Genomic DNA, 20,262 nt, shown 5'->3' on the forward strand with positions numbered 1-20,262 from the left:
TGGTAATCTAATTCTGGTTGCCACATTACAGGAAGGATGTGGAGGCTTTGGAGAGAGTGCAGAAGAGGCTTACCAGGATACTGCCTAGATTGGAGGGTACGAGCTGTAAGGAGAGGCTAGATAAACCTGGGTTGTTTCTCTGCAGCCACGGAGGTTGAGGGGAGATTTGATAGAAGTTGATAAAATTATGAGATGCATAGATAAGGTTGACAGAATATTTTTCCCAGCGTTGAAACTTAGGGGCATGCATTTAAGGTGAGAGTGAGAAAGTTCAAAGGAGATGTGAGGGGCAACTTTTTTACACAGAGTGTGGAACGCACTGCCAGGGATGGTGGTGGAGGCAGGTACAATAGAAGCGTTTAAGGGACTTTTAGATAAGTACATGAATATGCAAGGAATGGAGGGATATAGACCAAGGACAGGCAGAAGGGATCAGTTTATTGGCATCTTGTTCAACAACTTCATGGGCCAAAGGGCCCGTTGCTGTGCTGTACTGTTCTATGTTTTATGCTTGTTCAATCAGTTGTTTACATGATATCAGCAAGGGATGTCAGGTTCTTGATTTTCTAAACCTACAGACACCCTTTCAAACATTGGTTTTAAAACAGTTTTTTTTTCATTTTAATCCACAGATTTTTAAAATAACACAGAATAAAACACAGTCATTTCAGTGTCTTGAATCATCAGCAGTAGTGAATGTTGAAGTTATCCTTTTACGTGTTGGTGTTCTGATGCGTCTTTTTAATCCGTCTCGTAACCAGACACTTGTATTGCTTGAAAGACAGAAAAGAGAGAGAGAGGGGAGAGTGATCTTCAGCTTCAGTTCTGCAGTCACAAATCATCTCCTGCTGTAAGAAGCTCCTTGAAATATAAGGATACTGAATGTTTTGTGTATTGCATCGGCAGAAGTTGTGTATTTTTGTAGGCTTGCTAATTGCTGGTGAGGTTCCATCTGTGACGTGAAAATTCCCATCGAGGGGTAGGTCAAAATCGGAGATAAAAGCCTTTTCATGCATTACTGAGTCCCTTTTGATAAAAAAAATAATTTTAGTTCAGATAATTGCATTTCATGTCAGTTGCACAAGGTTTGGATAATCTATCTGGGCAGCTGATTCATATGGCCAAATCAAATCAATGGTTTCACAGAATCCCTACAGGGTGGAAACAGGCCCTTCAGCCCAACAAGTCCACACTGACCCGCTGAAGAGTAACCCAGCCAGACCCATTTCCCTACCCTATATTTACCCCTGACTAATGCACCCAACCTGCACATCCCTGAACACTATGGACAATTTAGCACGGTCAATTCACCTAAACTGCACATCCTTGGATTGTGGGAGGACAGCAGATCAAACTCCACACAGACAGCCGCCCACAGCAGGAATTGAACCTGTGAGGCAGCAGTGCTAATCACTGAGCCACTGTGCCATCCTTTTTGACCCTTTTGAAAACCAATTCATTAAAGTCATAGATATTAAAATCAAATGATGAAGGTATAGCAGCAATAGCCCATGTTTTATCACCATAAGACATAAGAAACAGGAACAGACATAGGCCATTCAGGCCCTCAAGCCTGTTCTGCCATTCCATAGGATTATGGCTGATCCAACATTCCTCACGTCCACTTTCCTGCATTTTCCCCATAACCATTGATTCGCCTACTGTCCAAGAGTCTATCTCAGCCTTAACTATACCCAAGGACTCTACCCCCACAGCTGTATATGTCAAGGAATTCCTAAGACTCACAACCCTCTGAGAGAAGAAATTCCTCCTCATTGCAGTCCCAAACTGGCACTCCATTGCTCTGAGACTATGCCTTCTGGTCCTAAACTCTCCCACGACCTGCAAATTGCCTTAGGGATATGAAAATTAGGGAGGTAAACACATGGCTAAGGGAGTGGTGTGGGAAAGAGGAGTTCCATTTCATGGGGCATTGGCATCAGGTTTAGAACCGGGGGTGGGGGATGAGGTGTACCGATGGGACGGTCTCCACCTGAACTGATCTAGAACCAGTGTTCTAGCGAAAAGAATAAATAGGGTGGTCACTCGGACTTTAAACTAGTGAGTCAGAGGGAAGAGAAAGGGAAAATGGCAGGGACATTGGTACATAAAAAGATAAGCAGCAGGTTAGCATGTGTGCAGGAGGGTTTTACTACAAGGCAGACTATGAAAGAAATAAAAAGGAAGGATAACTCAGGAGGTATTTTTAGAGATGTTGGAAATCATGAGGGTCAGAAAGCTAGCAGAAGGTCACTCTACCTGAATGCTGATAGTATTTGTAACAAAGTTGATGAGTTAATGGCACAAATCATCACAAATGAATGTGATTTAGTAGCCATTACAGAAGCATGGTAACAGGATGGTCATGACTGGGAGTTAAATATCCAAGGGTATCAGGCTATTCAGAAGGACAGACAGTCAGGAAGGTAAGGGAGGTGGTGTAGCTCTGACATTCAAGGACGACATCAGGGCAGTGCTGAGACATGATATAGGTTCTATGAAGAATAAGGTTGGATCCATTTGGGTGGAAATTAGAAATTCGAAGAAGGAAAAGTCACTAATAGGTGCAGTCTATAGAGCACCAACTAACAACATCATATTAGGGCGGGCAATAAACAAATAATTAATTAATGCTTGTAAAAATGGTACAGCAATTATCATGGGGGATTTTAATCTACATCATAGAATCTCTACAGTATGAAAACAGGCCCTTCGGCCAACAAGTCCACACTGACCCTCTGAAGAGTAACCCACCCAGACCCCTACCCTATTACTTTACATTTACCTCTGACTAATGCACCTAACCTACACATCCCTGAACACTATGGGCAATTGAGCATGGCCTATTCACCTGACCTGCACATCTTCAGATTGTGGAAGGAAACCAGAGCACCCGGAGGAAACCCACGCAAACACGGGGAGAATGTGCAAACTCCACAGACAGTCATCTGGAATTGAGCCTGGGTCCCTGGTGCTGTGAGGCAGCAGTGCGAACCACTGAGCCATCGTGCCACCCAATATTGATTAGTCAAACCAGCTTGGTCAGGGTAGCCTTGAGGAGAAGTTTGTTGAATGTCTCCATGATAGTTTTCTTGAACAGTATGTAACAGAACCAATGAGGGAACAAGCTATCCTAGATCTGGTCCTGTGTACTGAGACAGGAATAGTTAATGACCTCATAGTTAGGGATCCTCTTGGAAGGAGCAATCACAGTATGATTGAATTTAGAATATAGAAGGAGAGTGTGAAGATAAAATCCAATACCAGGGTCCTGTGCTTAAACAAGGGAGATTACAATAGAATTTGGGAGGACTTGGCTAAAGTAGACTGGAAACAAAGATTTAATAGTGGGATAGTTGATGAGTAGTGGAGGACTTTCAAAGCAATTTTCCAAAGTCCTCAGCAAAAGTATATTCCAGTGAAAAGAAAGGACTGTAAGAAAAGGGGCAAGCTGCCAGTGGTGTCTAAGGAAATGAGGGAGGCTACCAAATTGAAAGAGAAAGCATAGAAAGTGACCAAAAATAGCAGAAAACTAGAAGTTTGAGTAAACTGTAAAGGTCAATAGAAAGCCACAAAAAGTTCTATAAAGAAAAGTGAGACAGGACATGAGAAAAAAACTAGCACAGAATATCAAGACAGATAGCAAACATTTCTATAAATATATAAAACAAAAAAGAGTGACTAAAGTAAATGTTAGTCCTTTAGAGGGTGAGAAGAGTCATGGGATATGATGAAATGGCCGAGGCAGTGTACAGGTATTTTGAGTCAGTCTTCACAGTTGAGGATATGAATTACATGCCAGCAAGTGACAAAAGAGGACCTGAAAACAATCATTATTACAGAAATGGTGGTGTTGGGCACGCTAATAGATTCAAGGATAAACATGTCTCCTGGCCCTGATGGGATGCATTCCAGGATACAAAAGAGATGGCAAGAGAAGTAGTAAGTGCACTGGTGGTAATTTTCCAAAAATTCTCTGGACTCTGGGGCAGTCCCAGGAGGTTGGAAAACAGCAAATGTGACACCCCTTTTTAACAAGGGAGGTAGACAAAAGATGGGGAATTATCGACCAGTTAGCTTAACCTCTATAGTGGGGACGATGCTTGAGTTTTTTATCAAGGAAGAAATAGCAAGGCATCTCAATAGGAATTGTCCTGTTGGGCAGATGCAGCATGGGTTCATAAAGGACAAGTCATGCTAAAAGTAGACAATGGGGACCCAATGGATGTAGTGCATCTAGATTTCCAAAAGTCCTTCAATGAGGTGCCACACAAGAGGCTGCTGCATAAGATAAGGATGCATGGTGCCACAGGTAAAGTATTAGAATGGATAGAGGATTGGTTGATTAACAAGAAGCAAAGAGTGGAAATAAATGAGTGCTATTCTGGTTGGCAGTCAGTGACGAGTGGAGTGCCTCAGGGATCAGTGTTGGGACCGCAATTATTCATAATTTATATAGATGATTTGGAGTTGGGGACCACATGTAGTGTGTCAAAGTTTGTAGATGACACTAAGATGAATGGCAGAGCAAAGTGTGCAGGGGACTGTGAAACTTTGCAGAGGAACATTGATACATTGAGTGAGTGGGCAAAGGTCTGGCAGATGGAATGCAATGTTAATAAATGTGAAGCCATCCATTTTGGTAGGAATAACAGTAAAAAGGATTGTTACTTGAATGGTAAAAAGTTGCAGCCTGCCATTATGCAGAGGGACCTGGGTAACCTTGTGCATGAATCACTGAAGGTTGGTCTGCAGGTACGACAGGTAATTAGGAAGGCAAATGGAATTTTGTCCTTCAATGCTAAAGGGATTGAGTTTAAAAGCAGGGACATTATGTTGCAGCTGTATAGGGTGCCGGTGAGGCTACACCTGGAGTACTGTGTGTAGTTTTAGTCTCCTTCCTTGAGAAATGATGCACTGGCACTGGAGGGGGTGCAGAGGAGGTTCAGTATGATGATTCTGGAGTTGAGGGGGTTGGCTTATGAGAAGAGACTGAGTAGATTGGGATTATATTAATTGTAATTCAGAAGAATGTGGGGGGAATCTTATAGAAACATATAAAATTATGAAGGAAGTAGAAAAGATAGAAGTAGAGAGGATGTTTCCACTGGCAGGTGAAACTAGGACAAGGGGGCATATCTCAAGATTAGAGGGAGCAGATTTCAGACTGAATTGCAAAAGGACTTCTTTACCCAGAGGGTTGTGAATCTGTGGAATTCCCTGCCCAGTGAAGTAGGTGATGCTACTTAAGTAAATATTTTTAAAGTTTTTTTTTGAACAGTAAAGGAATTAAGGGATACGATGTGAGGGCGGATAGGTGGAGCTGAGGCTACAAAAAGATCAGCCATGATCTTAGTGACGCAGGCTCGAAGGGCCAGATGTCCTACTCCCGCTCCTAGTTCTTATGCTCTTGAATTCTCAACATCTGCTCAGCATTTACCCTGTCAAGCCCCTTAAGAATCCTATAGGTTTCAATGAGGTCACCTCTCATTCTTCTAAACTCCAGTGAGTTCAGTCCCAACCTGTTTAACCCCTGCTCAGGAGACAATCTCTCCATACCAGGGATCATCCCAATGGACCTTCTCTGAACTGCCGCCACTGTACTGATATCTTTCCTTAAACAACTGTACAAAAAACTGTTCACAGAGTGGCCTCACCAGGATTTTGCACATTTGCAGTAAAACATCCCTACTGTTATACTCTCAGCCTCTTGAAATATGGGGCAATATTCCATTCACCTTCCTGATTACCTGCTGCACCTGTGTGTTAGCTTTCTATATTTCATGTATAATTACCCCCAAGTTCCTCTGTGTTGCAGTTTTTTACAGTTAATTTTTCTCCGCTTAAATAGTCTTCTGCACCTTAGTTTCAACATGAACAGCTTCATGTTTTCCTACACAATACTCCATTTTCTAATATTTTTGCCCATTAACTTAACCTATCAATATCACACTGTAAACTGCTTGTATCACCATTATGTTGCAGAGTTTACAAATTCTTTCTAGGAGGTTAAAGTTTAACATGTTTGGTTTTTTTCATGTTAAAGTACTGGTATTGATTAAATATTGTATAGTTTACATTAACACTACCAGCTCTGTCTTCAATGTCATGTCTCATGTTTTGGACTCAACCTGAGGGTGAATAATTAATGATCAGTTCCTACTATTAGCCAAATGCGACAAAACTTTCCTACATATTGCAAAATATTTGAATTTTACTTGTTATTATTCCCATTGCAGCATCTTTTTTAAAAAATAGGCTATCTGTTAGATTCTGGATGTAGGTTTGCTCGCTGAGCTAGAAGGTTTGTTTTCAGATGTTTCGTCACCATACTAGGTAACATCATCAGTGAGCCTCCGGATGAAGCACTGGTGGCACGACCTGCTTTCTATTTATGTGTTTAGGTTTCCTTTGGTTGGTGAAGTCGTTTCCTGTGGTAATGTTATTTCCTGTGGTGATGTCATTTCCTGTTCTTTTTCTCAGGGAGTGGTAAATGGGATCTAAGTCAATATCAGCTAGATTGCCACAACTTAAAAAACAAAGGCATCCTCTTAACAATGCTATTGAAAGTAGTATGTAAAGACACAGGAAGAACTTGCAAGGTTCAATAATACACCCAGGGGGTGTAACATATGTCCACTGTTTGGTATATTCAAAGATCAGCAACGGCGGGGGGGCTCATGAAATAAAATAAAATAAGGGTAGCCTAACTGAAGGTGTGGATCCCAAACGGGACCCCTCGGCTTCGAGATTGGTCAAAAGAATCAATGAAATGCAGTTTGTATAAAGCAAGGTTATCAGTTTAATAAAATAAGGCAGTCTGATGCAATTCTGTCTAGCAGCACAGAGGTTAAAGTTCCTGTGCTCTGTGATGGAATTACATAATTACAATTGAACAATAAGCATCTTTTATATGTTTTTTTAAGAGACAGTACAGCCTTAATTACAAGAAAAGACCAATCAACTGCAATATGATGACATGACTGACAGCCAGTAATCCAATGATATGTGCTGGGAAATGGTTCTTGTTTTACGTAGACCATCATCTTATGCTAGCAGGTCAAGGTTGGTTCAAATGGTCAATTAATGTGTTAGCATTCATTTTATGAAAACTCCATTGTTTGCTTAATTTGCTATTTCAGCTAATTCAGCAAAGCAGCAGTACAGGTTCACAAAGTCAAATCAATCATTTGTCCAATCAATCTGGCAACTGTCAAGATGTTCGGCTCATGCAGAGGAAACTGACACTGTTCTAAAGTAGTGGGCAAGTAGATGCAGCTGCTAAGCAGGCAGCGCTACACCCTAAACTTCTGGTCCCATTGGGTCCCCAGCCAAACCCGGTCAGACATAGTATAAGGACGGGAATGCCAGACCTGGGTAAGATGCAGAAATCATGGGGGAGGTCTCTGCTGAAGAGCACAAAGTATGGCCTCCAACAGGGTACTCCTTCGATACTTAAACCAGAATATGGGTGAACCCCCCCCCCCCCCACTACTGGTTTGGTTGGGGTTCCTTCTTTGCTGCTGCCTATTTTAATTGATTATGTGTATTTTGTATATACTTGGACAAGGAGGAAATGGTTTATACTGGATTACAAAGGACACTCCACAAACTCCATCCTCTTTGGGAAGGACCCTTACAGGTCCTCCTCACAATCCAACTGCTGCTAAGGTTGCCAAACGTTCATCTCCATCATTGCAAGCTCTTCAGACGAGCCCCTTGCAAGGGGGAAGACAATAAAGATCGAACTTGCCCTGCTGTGTGGACTTGCCATTGCCAGCATTGGTGCACAAGAAGGGACAGTTTATCTGTGCAATCCTGAGCAAACATAGACTGTGTACCAACTATGCCAGGAAGATGTCTTTGTGTGCCGAGAGACAGAATGTTACCAATAATGATTATTGCAGTGGTCAACTGCATCAAAAAGATTGAAAGGTTCATTTACAGAACAAGTCTAAATGGTCTTTACCCTGTGAAGGTGTTGTGTGCCAGTTTGATTCTAGTTATGCAATGGGCAACCCTGGTAGGCCGTGCCCCCATCCAACTAATTAATCAATATGGCCTTGTACGCTTCTATTATTTTTGTTGGTCTTTGTGTTGGTATTGCTATTGTTAAGTGTATTATTGCTATGATATTAGTTTCTATTGACAACTTTGATTCCACACAGAAAATGCTTCTTCTCCACTTAGATGAAGATGAGGAAACACCATTGCCTGCCCCTGGTCCCTCTTTAGAAGAAGAGGAAGTATGGCAGTCTTTGGCTGCCATCGAATTGGATTAATTTGATCCATGCCTTCACATTTATGTTGTGGTCATGGAGTGACCAAAGGGGGGGAGATGAGAATTCAGATTTTGCATCCTCAGAAGCAACAAATATATGTAGGTTTTTGTTATTAACAACAAAAAAGCTTTTCAATTTAAAATAACGCAACAAAATGGCTGCAGGTTATGATTTGACTTTGTGAATTAGCTGAAATAGAAAATAAGGCAAAAAATGGAGTTTTCATAAAATGAATACTGACACATTAATTGACCATTTGAACTAACCTTGAACTGCTAGCATAAGATGATGGTCTATGTAAATCATTGGATTAATCGGCTGTCGATCAGGTCATCACATTACAGTTGATTGGTCTTTTCTTGTAATTAAGGCTGTTCTGTCTCTTAAAAAACATATAAAAGATGCTGATTGTTCAATTGTAATTATGCTATTTCGCCACGGAGCACAGGAGTTTTAACCTCTGTGTTGCTGGACAGAATTGCGTCAGGCTGCCTTATTTTATTAAAGTGATAATCTTGTTTTATACAGACTGCAACAATTTGATTTCAGATAGTCAACATGGTTTCGTCAAGGGCAGGTCGTGTCTCACAAATCTCATTGAGTTTTTTGAGAAGTTGACCAAGCATGTAGATGAGGGTAGGGCAGTTGACATGGTATACTTGGACTTCAGTAAAGCCTTTGATAAGGTTCCACATGGTAGGCTGTTGGAGAAAATGCAGAGGCATGGAATTGAGGGTGATTTAGCAGTTCGGATGAGAAACTGACTTTTTTAAAGAAGGCAGCAAGTGGTGGTTGATGGAAAATATTCAGCCTGGAGTCCGGTTACTAGTAGAGTGCCACAAGGATCTGTTTTGGGACCACTGCTGTTTGTCATTTTTATAAATGACTTAGACACAGGATTAGTAAATTTGCAGATGACACTAAAGTTGGTGGAGTAGTGGACAGTTTGGAAGAATGTTACAGATTGCAGGAACTCTTGGATAAACTGCAGAATTGGGCTGAGAGATGGCAAATGGAGTTCAATGCAGCTAAATGTGAGGTGATGAACTTTGGTAAGAATAACAGGAAGTCAGAGTACTGGGTCAATGGAAATATTCTTGGTAGTGTGGATGTGCAGAGGGATCTTGCAGTCCATGTACATAGATCCCTGAAAGTTGCCACCCAGGTTGATAGTGCTGTTAAGAAGGCATACAGTGTGTTAGGTTTCATTTGTAGAGGGATTTAGTTCTGGAGCCACAATATCATGCTGCAACTATGTAAAATGCTAGTGTGGCCATAATTGGAATATTGTGTACAGTTCTGGTCGCCATATTTTGGGAAGGATGTGGAAGCATCGGAAAAGGTGCAGAGGAGATTTACCAGGATGTTGCCTGGTCTGGAGGGAAGGTCTTATGAGGAAAGGCTGAGAGACTTGGGTCTGTTCTCTTTGGAAAGAAGGCAGCAAAGTGGGGATTTGATAGAGACATACTAGTTGATCAGATGATTAGATAGGGTAAACAGTGAAAGTCTTTTTCCTAGGATGACGCTGTCAGTTTGTACAAGGAGGCATAACTACAAATTGAGGGGTGATAGATTTAAGACAGATGTCAGAGACAGGTTCTTTACTCAGAGAGTGGTAAGGACGTGGAATGCCCTACCTGCCAATGTAATTAACTCAGCCACATGAGGGAGATTTAAACAATCCTTGGATAAGCACATGGATGATGATGGGATAGTTAGGGGGACGAGGTGAGAATAGTTCACAGGTCGGCATAACGTTAAGGGCCAAAGGGCCTGTTCTGCTCTGTACTGTTCTATGTTCTATGTTCTATGATTCTTTTGACCGATCTCGAAGTCGAGGGGTCCCGTCTGAGATTCATATCCACTTGACCAGTACTGATTGTTGTAAAGCATTAGGCAGACTGCCTGCTTATTGGCCTAAAAAGGCCGTTATCTGACTGAGCACCAAATGGTCCCATTCAGTCTCTGTATATGTCGCAGAAATAGACAGAAACAAAGCAGACTGCCTGGCATCTTGCAGTCTACAAAGTTCTGGTGGGTAGCAAGGTGTATGGCTGCCTTTGTCCATCAGAGACATGCCCCACCCAAGGTCATACTGCTATTACACTCTCTTAAGCCACCCACATGACCTCAAAATTGCTGGTTTCCATTCCCAGGCATCTGCCATCTAGAAGGAAAGACTAGTAAAACTTCCAAATGATGCATTCTGGTCTGACTAATTTTGTCTCCTTCAGAACAGTGCTTCACATCTGTAAGAAAATAGTGCTTACAGACTTCCCAGTTATTGGGTGCTGTTGGGGAAGAGAGTAGTCTGTCACCATACATAGCTCCCTTTGTTTTCCCTCTCTGATGGTATAAGTATCGTTACCTCAATCAACCAAGTTAGACAGGACTTGAAACCAGAAATAAAACAAAGAACTGTGGATGCTGGAGATCTGAAACAAACAAAAACAGAAAATACTGGAGAAGCTCAGCAGGGTGAGCATCTTCTGAAGAAGCACCGCTGGACTCAAAACATTAACTCTGTTTTTCTCTCCACAGATGCTGCCAGACCTGCTGAGGCTCCTCAAGCATTTGGGAATTGAACCATGAATGTCTGACCCAGAGATAGGGACACTACCACTGTACTGTAAGATCCTGCTTGGTATATATACAGAGGAATGACACGGACGGGGATTATTTTGTTTGGATAAGTGAAATTCGGATAATCGAATGCTGGATAACACAGTTTAGCCAAGCATTGAGACCTTGCAATCTTGTTGGATAATCTGAAATTTGGATAATCAAATGCCAGATAATCAAGGTTCCTTGGTATTTGGTCACCTCGTGTGGACAAAATGCACAATGTCATTTTCAACAGACTATACTTTGCTTTCATGTCCGACAAGACAATGATTGGCATCTGTCCCTTCTCTGTAGTTAATAACATTTACTGCCAGAGACACTTTCAAGACAGAAATATTAGAGTTTTACTTCCTCTCCATGGCACTTGGAATAATTCACTTATCTCACAAATGTCGTACATTAGTTTCCAACACACACAAACATCACATTCAGGTTGGGAGTTCAGTTGTGGGTGGAAACAGCAGGGGGTGTGAAGAGGAGGATGTGGAGGAGGTGTGTTTTGAGTTGAATACAAAATTTCAAATGCAGCAATTAAGAGGAGGTGTGCTATTAATGTTAAGAGTCCTGGTCCAGTCTATCATAATGCTTGACAATTCTGTTCCAATCTCTGCAAGCAATTATACCGACTGTCTCGATCATTGAGGTTTTTAAGGGATGCTCACTCAGCACAGTGTGACTCTGCTCTGCTTCTCACTAAAGAAAAATGTGACGCTACCAGACATTGATTTCTTAAAATCATGAGCTGGCATTTTTGCAATTTCTTTTCCGGACTGCAGAATTTAATTCTTATCTAAGGCTTGAAAATGTAACCAGATTGCTCACACCATCTGGAATTCACAAGACTACTGAAAATGTGACAGAACTCTCTATCTTAATCTTATCCAGAGAAGGTTGGGCTCTGAGCATTGCATTATATCAGACAAGGACCCAAGAGAATTCTGATTGCCGGACCTCACTCATGTTTAATTCATTATTGTACAGGCATGGGGAATGAATAGAAAGTAGCTATTTTGATTGGGTGCAGAGGAATAGGTTTAAATGAGGCGAAGAGTTGTGGATTAATGTAAAAACATAGAGCCCAGATATGGAGGTCAGTGCTGAGCACCTGCTGCTAACTTTTACTCTTGACCGCAGAACTTCTATGGGCCTTTGTACTCAAATCTTAATCTCAGGGACTCAGCACTGTGTCAGAACCCTGTATAGGGGAACTACATCAACAGCAAGCGATGGTGCATTCCCTTAACAAAGCAGATTGAAGAATTCTCCCTGACATCCCTCTGAAATTCAGCTCTATACTGCTGGGCCACTTAGAGACATAGAGTCATAGAGCTGTACAGCACGGAAACATACTCTTCGGTCCAACTCTTCCAGATATCCTAAATTAATGTTGTTCCATTTGCCAGCACTTGGCCCTTATCCCTCCGAGCACTTCCTGTTCATATACCCATCCAGATGCCTTTTAAATGTTGTAATTGTACCAACCTCCTCCACACCTTCTGGCAGCTTATTCCATACACTTTGGGACATATTCATCCTTGCTTGTGCAGGGTACTCTATTTGCAAGGGCACCAGTGTGGAATGTGCCACGTACCCATCAGAATCAAGTGGAACGAACTGATTCATTATTTTCAACAGCCTCTGACAAAGTTAAGCCCTAAATATGCTGTTTACAATTCTATAGGTCCTGATAATACTGCTGTTTTACTCACTCCCCGACTGAGGAACCATCAATTGGGTTATTGATGGGATTACCATGGGACTTACACTGAGATGTTTCTGACTGTGTTTTTTAACTGCTGCACGGTGTATGAATCCATTGTGTGCTCTGTGTTACTGGAAATGCTTCAGGAATCACAAGGGAGTGCTGCTGCATTTTGAGAAGAAAGTTGGAGAGGAGCTATCAGGAGAGACCCAGCTTTCAATAATGAGGGTTGGGTGGGATTGCTCTGATGGTAGATCCTCTTGATGTAAGGCATCTTTCCTGATGAGGGGCTTTTGCCTGAAACAATTTTCCTGCTGCTCGGATGCTGCCGGATCTGCTGTGCTTTTCCAAGCACAACACTCCTGACCCCAGGATCCTGCAACAGGCAACAGAGGGAGGAAGCTGTGAGCAGAGACACCTGGAGGGCTCTTAATGCTGTACCCACTAATGTTCCTCTCAGTACATTTCTTGTACCATCATCTGATTCAGGAGAAGTTGGCTATCTTTCCACAAAGGGATGGTGACTAAACTGTGCCACCTTCTGAAAACTGGTCCACAGCCACAGAGCAGAGGGACAGAAGTGCTGTCAGTGACTTGGACAATTACTTTGGCTCTCAATTTCAAAGCCAGGTGACTCTTTCCAGGCTGACATCGCCAATGTTTGACAGCTTGCTGCATCAGGAAGGAAACAGCAGAGGGGGAGACATCAGTGAAACCAGAATGCTGTGGATGCCAGTAATGTGAAGTAAGAACATTGGAAACACATGTTAAGTTATCACAGCATCTGTGGAGAGACCAGAGTTAATGTTTCAGGTCTGTGACTTTTCATCTGAATTAAGCATGCTTTCATCTGCCTTAATTGACAACTTAAAAGATGTACTTGCGTGTTGTTCTCCCATTCGATAATAGGGCTGCATCACTGCTTCTTCAATGTAGATGGTGATAAGTTTTCTGTTGTGATGAGAACTTAAGGTAGCACAAAGAGGAACTGGCAATTATTTTACAATTGGGAAAATGGTGTTAGATTAATCAAGTCTCACTGAAGAATGGTTACAAAGGCCCATCGATGTCTCTTCTTCCTCAGGCAGCTAAGGATATTTGGCATGACGGCGAATACCCTTGCCAACTTTTATAGGTGCACTATTGAGAGCATTCTGTCTGGATGTATTACTACCTGGTATGGCAACTGTACCATTTAAGATCGGAGACAGTTACAGAGAGTGGTGAACTTGGCCCGGACAATCACAAAGGCCAACCTCCCATCTGTAGAATCCATCAACCAGGGCCACTGTCAAAGAAAGGCTGCCAGCATTCTCAAAGATCCATCCCACCCCGGCAATGGTTTTCTACAACCTCTCCCATTGAGGAGAAGGTACAGAAGCCTGAACACACACAGCAGCCAGTTTCATAACAGTTTCTATCCTACTGCTGTTAGAATACTGAACATACTCACAAACTCTTAACATTCGCCTTGTCTGTGTTTTTTGTTTTTGCCACTGTTTACCTATTATTTACTTACAATACTACTTAACTCTGTGATCTGCCTGTGTTGCTTGTAAGACAAAGCTTTTCCCTGTGCCTCAGTACACATGACAATAAATTCAATTCAATTCAATTGAAGAATTACTCCTGAGTTTTAACTTATTGTCTCATGCCAGGCAATCTTGAACCAGATCCATTGACCCACCATGCACAACTCTGGTGCTTCCTCAAGACTGAACTGTATTTCTTATGGACAAAGTTAAAAATCACACAGGTATAGTCCAACAGGTATATTTGGAAGTACTAGCTTTCGGAGTGCTGCTCCTTCGTCAGGGAGCTAGTGGGGCAGGATCATTAGACACAGAATTTATAGCACAAGATCATAGTGTCATACAACTGATATAATATATTGAACGACCTAGATTGCTGTTAAGTCTTTCATCTCTTAGAATGGGTTGCAGGTTTTGATTAATTAATATGTAAATCCCAGAACTTCTTTCAAGTCACATTCCTGAGATAAATTAAGGTTTTATAAAAAGAAGGTGACATCTCAGCTCAGACAATGTATTAAAGGTGTGAGGTTAGAGTCTGTATATATTACCTCACATCTTTAATGCATTGTCTGAGCTGAGACGTCACCTGTTTTTGACAAAACTTTATGTTATCTCGGGAATGTGACTTGAAAGAAATTCTGGGATTTACATATTAATTAATCAAAACCTGCAACCCATTCTAAAAGATGAAAGACAATAGCAATCTAGGTTTGTTTAATATATCATATCAGTTGCATGACTCCAAGATCTTGTGCTATAAATTCTGTGTCTTACAATCCTGCCCCACTAGCTACTTGATGAAAATGCAGTGTTCCAAAAGCTAGTACCTCCAAGTAAACCTGTTGGAATATAATCTGATGTTATGTGTGATTTTTAACTTTGTCCACCCCAATCCAACACCTGCACGTCCTCATTTTTTATTATGAGGATATTATCTTTACATTGTGTTGTAATATGATACTGCACAAGAAGACTGAGACTCATTTTCTGAGATTTTCCCAGAAAAGTACCTTAATTCTAGTTATTACTCTCCAGTTCTGCTGAACAGCTTGCAGTCTCTATGTATACTTGCAGTTTACACCATCTATATATAGTATCACATTCTGAAATGTAGACATTGATGTTACAGTCTTTGTGCTAAAGGGAGCAGAAAAGCAAGGCTCAAATGGCTCATTCCAGAAACTTCAATAATGCAGATTTCCTAAAGGCCATAACATATGTTTGTAAACAAATACCAGAAATTAGTGTAATGTTCAATATTTTGCCTTAATGCTTCCATCAATTTCATTGGTGGGTAAGTTTCTAGAAACAATTATTCCGGATAGAACTAGTAGTCACATGGAAAAAGGTTGGTTGATTAGGACAGATCAGTATGGACCTCTAAAGGGGAAGCAATGTTTGATTAACTAACTGGACTGTTTAGAAGAGATAGCAGAAAGGCTTGATGAAGGGAACACAGTTGATATGGTGTACATGGACTTCTAGAAGGCATTTGAAATCGTGCCGCCCAAAATACTTCTGAGGAAGACTATAGATTATGGCAGTGTAGTTACAGATTTGGACCGAGTAATAAGAAACAGAGAGTAGTGGTCAATGGATATTTTTCAGGCTGGAGGAAGGCTTGCAGTCGCGTTCCCCAGGGATCAGTATCAGGACCCTTCCATTTCCTGATATATATTAATGATCTGGATCGTGTTATACAAGAGAACACTTTGAAGTTTAGAGGAGTCATGAAACTTGGCAGAACGGTAAACTGTGAGGACTACGGTGTAGAACTCCAAAAGGAATTGACATGTTAGTGGATGGTGTCGGTAGAGGTTCAATGAAGAGAATTGTGAACTGATGAACATGAGTAGGAAGAACATTGACAGAAAACCTGAAGTAGGAGGTTCAATTCTAAAGGTGGTGCAGGAGCAGGGAGAGCTGTGCACAAAGCACGGGTAGAGGGTGATGTTGATAGACCAATTAATAAAGCATATAGCATGCTGAGCTTTATTTGTAGAGGCTCATTTTGAATTGGATGCTTGTTAGGGACTCAGCTGAAGTAATATGTACAGTTCTGGGCATCACATTATTATAAGGATATGAACATATTGGAGAGAGTACAGGAGTGATTTACAAGAACAGTTCCAGGAATGAAAACTTTCAGTTGAAGAAGTTGACACAGTTCACCTTGGATTGAAGAAAGATGACAGAAGATCTGATAGAGGGGGCGAGGTAGGGTGGATAGGGAATATCTGTTCCTGCTTGTAAAAAGGATCCAGACATTGAGGGGGTAACCTCATAGAGGTTTATAAAATCATGAAGGGTATAGATAAGGCGAATGGCAGATGTTTTTCCCTAGGGTGAGGGAATTTCAAGACTAAGAATGTACATTTTATTAGGTGAGAGGAGAAAGATTGAAAAAAGGTATGAGAGGGAATTATTTTTACACAGAGGTTGATTTGGCTGGAGGAATGAACTTCCAGAGGAAGTGGTGAATGTAGGTATGGTTACAACGTTTTAGCGATATTTAGGTAAGAACATGCCTAAGAAATATTGGCGAGATATGCAGGTGGGTGGGACTAGTTTAGTTTGGGGTTATGGTTGGCATGGATTGGTTGGACCGAAGAAACTGTTTCAGTGCTGTATGACTCTATAACTTTCTAACCAGAGAGCTCTGGTTGATAGTGATTTGCAAAAGCAGTAAATGCGAGTTTAGAGAAAAAAAGCTCTCACACCAGTGAGTAATTAGCCAGAAGTGAATTGCCTGCAGTTGTAATGGAGGCAGGTTCAACTGAGGCATTCCAGAGGGTATTGGATGATTATCTGGATAGAAATAGTGTGCAAGGATATGAGTAAGGCAGGATATTGGCAGTAGGTAATGATGCTCACTTGAAGAGCCTATGCAGACACAATGGGCTGAATCGCCTCCTTCTACTAACACTTTAGTCTGTGATTCTGTGACCACTGATCGACAGGGGTGTAGTCTATATTTTACTTTGTCTGATGCTGATTTAATGGTCATCCTTCAATAAGCATTTCCAATATTTTATCGATAGACCGTGGCTTTAAAACCCACTCAGTAATCACGGAGGATAAAGGTTCAGGTTTTGATTTATGAAGGAGTTAAGTGAGTGGGAAAAAAAAACCTGGCTAGATGGAACACAATGCTGGGAATTGTGAGATTATGTACGTTGGCGGGAAGAACAGAGGAGCTGAATAGCATTTACATGAAGAGAGACTGCAGAAAGCGACAGCCTAGCAGGGTTTGAGAGTCTTCTTCTGTGAATCATAAAAATCTAACATCCAAGTTCAGAGAGTAATGGGGAAGGCAGTTAAAATATTGTCCTTAATTTCAAAGTGAGTAAACCAGCAAAGTAAGGAGATTTCGCTAAACCTATATAAGACACTAGTCAGACCACAGTTGTATAACTGTGAACAGTTTTGGCCCCTTTATCTAAGGAAAATATTGGCATTGGAGGGTTCAGAAAAAGTTCACTAGGTTTTTGTGAAGTATGGGAGGGACTGTATTCCGAGGAGAGGTTGAGTAGATTTGGCCTGCACTCACTGGAATATGAAAAGTGAGATCTGGGACTTTATTGAAACAAGATTCTTTAGAGACTTGACAGGACAGATGTGTAAAGGTTTATCCCTCTTGTGGGGCAGTCTAGGATTGGAGTGTATAATCTCAGAATAAGGGATTGCACGTTTAAGGCAAAGGTGATGAGAAATGTCTTCTCTTAGATGGTAGTGAATTTGAGGAATTCTTTACCACAGAGGGCTGTTGAGGCTGGTCATTAAGTTTATTCAAGGATGAGACAGACACATTTTGAATCAGTAAGGAAATCAAGAGTTATGGACAAAATACAGGAGAGCGGAGTTGAGGGTTAGCAGGTCAGTCATGATCTTACTGAATAGTGGAGCAAATCTGATGTGCTGAAGGGCCTACTGCTCCTACATCTTATGATCTTTTCTTGGACCACTGAAGGCAACTTATTAAGCTACTTATATTGATGTTAGAGAGAAGGCTAAACTACAATAAATATTAATACACTATTTAACACCATGAGCACCAAGAATGCGATGACTAAATAAAGGGAAACAATACTTGAGATTACACACTGCATAAAAGATGTTCTGTACTGCTGGTATCAGCAGGTGCAGAGCTCACTCCACAGCACATCCTCACCTGTTGCAACCATTCAGTTAGATACCAGGAAAGTACAGCTTCTGTTTAAAATTCTGGGAGTGACCTTTTGATGATTTTGATATAATTCTTACCAAAATAAATAAATGAATGCAAACATCAAGATCTCAAACATAACTGATCTCAATCATGCACTAAACTGTAAATAGATGCTCCCATAATATGATTGTGCTATGTCCTGGTCAGATATTCCCTTCATTCAAGGATTAACTTTGACTTTAACTTTAAGCAGCTAAATGCATCTTGTGGGGATCTCAGATTCTGGATAGAAGTTTTTTTTTCTTTTATGTATTCAACAGGATGAGGCATTGCTGGCTAGGCAACATTTATTACCCAGGAGAAAGTGAGGACTGCAGATGCTGGAGATCAGAGTTAAGATGCTGGAGAATCGATGCTTCAGGCAAGAGCATTTCATCAGGAAACGTAGATTCTCCTGTTCCTCGGATGCTGCTTGACCTGCTGTGCTTTTCCAGCACCATGCTCTCCACAACATTTATTACCCATCCCTGATTCCCCAGAGGGCAGCTGAGTGTCAACCACATCCTTGTGGATTTGGAGTCACATGTAGCCCAGGCCAAGTAAGGATGGTAGTTTTAAGGGAAATGAATTATTTTAAACATCTTGCTATTATATATTTTGCAATTAGTAGGCAGTAATGCTCTATGTAAGATGCAGCTGAAGGAAGTTTCCATGCTGATTAGAAAGTCACATATTGGATTTCATTCTAAAAGCCTCGGAAATCTGCTCAGCAGAAACATTAATTAGTAGGAGAGGTGTTATGCAATATACCTTTAGGAGACACGGTTTTCATAGCACCAATCTAACACAACATCTGACCCAAGGGTATAAAGGACTCAGACTTCACCTTATGTGATGCTATTTTAGACATGACATATTGGTGAAAGTGCATTACTGTTTGTAATCAATTTTTCAATCTGAGCCCAGGTACTGAAGCGTCCATGACTGTACTATTTGTACTTAAATATCAGGAGCTGCAATAAACTTTTTTTGAATCTTTCAATACCATGTTACTCACATCTAGTTCTTAGGTTATGGAGCCAATGCAAACATTGCTCTATCAGATACAAATACCCTCATAGAGGCAAAGATTACATCACAACGGCAGTTGACTTTTAGCATGTAATAGCTCTTCTACAGTACTTCATATTAATAGCTATTTTCAGGTCCTTGGTTCTTGCTTTTACCTGAAATATAAAGGAACTTCAAGAAAATGTCTTAGTAATATATGCAGGATATTGAGGCCTTTAAAGCCTGTTCACCACTTTATTAGATCATGGCAAATTTAAACTTACTTTCCTAACTTTGGGTCTATAACTCCTACAATACTAAGCTGACAAAACAAAAACTTGGAAGTTTTCTATTTGCCTCCATTCTCAACAGATTTCTCATGATTTCTACCATCCTCTGTGTGAACAAACAGTTCCTCATCTCACTCTCCCTTCAGTGGTTCAAGATTATGGTTTACCAGTACCTTCTCTAGTACAATTGGAGATGGATACTAAATGTTGGTTTGGTCAGTGATGCTCACATCTCATTAACTAATTAACAAAAAGCTGAAAATGTGTTGCTGGAAAAGCGCAGCAGGTCAGGCAGCATCCAGGGAACACGAGAATCGATGTTTCGGGCATAAGCCCTTCTTCAGGAATGAGGAAAGTTTGTCCAGCAGGCTAAGATAAAAGGTAGGGAGGAGGGACTTGGGGGAGGGGCATCGGAAATGTGATAGGTGGAAAGAGGTCAAGGTGAGGGTGATAGGTCAGACGGGGGTGGGGGCGGAGAGGTCAGGAAGAAGATTGCAGGTTAGGAAGGCGGTGCTGAATTCGATGGATTTGACTGAGACAAGGTAGGGGGATTTCCGACGCCCCTCCCCCAAGTCCCTCCTCCCTACCTTTTATCTTACCCTGCTGGACA

General features: G+C 41.3%; 1 long non-coding RNA gene across 2 annotated transcripts in view; it reads right to left on the reverse strand.

Moving 5' to 3' along the window:
• Nucleotides 1–380: 380 nt before the first annotated feature.
• Nucleotides 381–20,262, reverse strand: part of LOC122561513 — a 50,078-nt gene continuing 30,196 nt past the window's right edge. The window contains exon 3 of one of the 2 annotated variants that reach the window (XR_006315026.1): nucleotides 381–773. This is a non-coding gene — a long non-coding RNA (uncharacterized LOC122561513). Of the gene's footprint in view, nucleotides 1,027–20,262 lie in introns of both variants that reach the window. The other variant, XR_006315025.1, reaches the window with a different exon arrangement.

This window comes from Chiloscyllium plagiosum, chromosome 23, assembly GCF_004010195.1.
Source record: "Chiloscyllium plagiosum isolate BGI_BamShark_2017 chromosome 23, ASM401019v2, whole genome shotgun sequence".
Taxonomy (NCBI): Eukaryota; Metazoa; Chordata; class Chondrichthyes; order Orectolobiformes; family Hemiscylliidae; genus Chiloscyllium; species Chiloscyllium plagiosum.